A 2,613-nucleotide genomic window follows, 5' to 3' on the forward strand; every position below is an offset into this window, starting at 1 on the left:
GCAGCCAATAACACTTTATTAAACATACCATTTTCACTCAAAGCAAATTCATTTGGATTAATTTGGATGATTAAATCATTTCATAAAAGATCTGTTCAATAACTACTTTTCATATTATATAAATAAATATGCTAAAAAGATAATACCACGAATTGTTAGGAAATTTTACATTGTAGGAAAGGCCACTCCTAGTTAGAGAACTCAAACACCAAGCTTCTTGGCATCACATTTAAGAAACAAATACAGATGAAAAACATGCTGCTAATCCATCTTTTATTTTCTTTCTCTTGTAACTCATGCCAGCAAAATAAAGCTTAGAAATTCTATAGCAACAATGGCTTTCCTTTAAATAATGATAGAAATCTGGCTCACTTTGATTACATGTCAGCTTATAAAAGTGTTATTTTTGTGAGAAAATTTAGAGTAAAATATCCCCTTTAAAAGAGGACATTTAGGGGTGCCTGGGTGGCGCAGTCGTTAAGCAGCTGCCTTCGGCTCAGGGCGTGATCCTGGCATTATGGGATCTAGCCCCACATCAGGCTCCTCTGCTGTGAGCCTGCTTCTTCCTCTCCCACTCCCCCTGCTTGTGTTCCCTCTCTCGCTGGCTATCTCTATCTCTGTTAAATAAATAAATAAAATCTTTTAAAAATAAAAAATAGATAAATAAAAAAATAAATAAAAGAGGACATTTAAAAAGAACCATAAGAACAGGAGACAGGAAACAAGGAAAGACAAAAACAGTACATATAATTTATCTAGAAGATTTAAGAATGAATGTTTTTGTGTTGGTCTTTAACTTTAAGCACTGTTCCATTTTAACCTTAAAACAATATACTTTTCCACAATCTGGAATGTGACAGATCTTGCTACTCTAAAGAGTAAATCATTAGGAAAGAAAAAGTCTTGTGCACATCACAAATGATTCAGAAACAGACTCTTCAGATTCAAAGCAAATTCAAGTTAGAGGAATGCTCTAAGTTATACATTAGTTTTTTTAGAGTGACATGACTCACCTTAAAACTTGTATTTGTGTTTCAAAAACATTTAAAAATATTTACAATGAAGTAAGTCCCAAGTGTCACCTAGAAAAAGGAGAGAGCAGAGTTTTATAATATCCCTTCTACAACTATTTATTCAAAACATATTTGTTGAGTGCTCACTATGGAAGGTATCACAATTGGCTCATGAGTAATGTGAAAATCAGTAGGAAATAAGACTTACCTTCAGGGTGATGACAATCTGATAGAGATACTAAGATGTTCACAGATAATTATATAAAAAATAGAGCTCAATGAGCCATGTATTAGAGGTACAAAGTACCGCAGAAGCACAGAGGAGGGGTATAGAGCTCTTGTTAGAAATACCAGGAAAAGTTTCATGAAGAAGATGAAATAAGAAGAAAGTATTTCAGGGAAAAATAGTGAACTAAACATGTATGAAGTAAACTGAAATATTTCTGGAAGATTTCAATGGGCACAGTAAGGAATTAGGGAGGCTGAGGAGCCATTGAAGACACTGTGAGTAGGAAAGTAACATTATCAGAACTGAACTCTAGGAAGATTAATCTGAAGACAGTTGAAAATAGATTAAAACAGAGGAAAAACTAGAGATAAGGAGACTTGCTTTGTTTTGTATTTGGGGGGGGGGGACATGGAGGGGGGTATGCAGAGGGAGAGGGNAAGAGAGAATCTTAAGCAGGCTCCAAACCCAGCACGGAGCACGACGCCGGGCTCCCTCTCAAGACCCCAAGAACATGACCTGAGCCCAAATCAAGAGTTAGATTCTTAACTGACTGAGCCCTAAAGATAAGGAGACCTGTTTTAGATCAATCTAATAAGAAGGAATGAAGAGACGCCAGATATCTACTGTGATATTGTGATTTATAATAAAAATATATATTTGGTCCTCATCACTGTTTCCCTTGGAATCTCCTAAGTGACATGAGCTATACAGGTGTCTTTTGTTATTTTAATGAGGTAACTTTTGGACAGATTCTAAGAACGGGGGCTGGTTGCTAGTGAGGCCAACCATATGATCAGGGGGTTGGAACTTTCAGTCCCATCACCACCTCCAGGAAGGGGAGAGAGCTTGGAGGTTGAATCAGTTACCAATGGCCACAGTTGACTTAATCAACTGTGCCTATGTAATAAAGCCTCCATAAAAAAACAAAAAGGATGGGGTTGAGCAAGCTTCTGAGAAGTGAACTCATGGAGATTTGGGAAGAGCGGTGCACTCCAAGAGGGCATGGATGTCTCTTCCCACATACCTTCCTCTTGGATTTCTTCCATGTGGCTATTCCTGAGTTCCATCCTTTCATAATAAACCGGTCATATAGTGAGTAAACTGATTTTCTGAGTTCTGTGAGCCATTCTAGCAAATTAATTGAACCTAGGGAGTTCAGTTGAACCTACAGCCAGTAGGTCAGAAGCACGAATAGCAACCTGGGCTTGCGACAGGCATATGAAATGGGGTGGTGGGGGGAGTCTTGTAGGACTGAATGCTTAGCCTGTGGAATCTGACTCTATCTCTGGGTAGACAGTGTCAGAATTGTGTTGAATTGTAGGACAACAAGCTGGTATCTCAAGAATTGCTTGGTGGTGTGGGGTAACACCC

Source organism: Ursus maritimus, unplaced genomic scaffold, assembly GCF_017311325.1.
Source record: "Ursus maritimus isolate PB19 unplaced genomic scaffold, ASM1731132v1 scaffold_21, whole genome shotgun sequence".
NCBI lineage: Eukaryota > Metazoa > Chordata > Mammalia > Carnivora > Ursidae > Ursus > Ursus maritimus.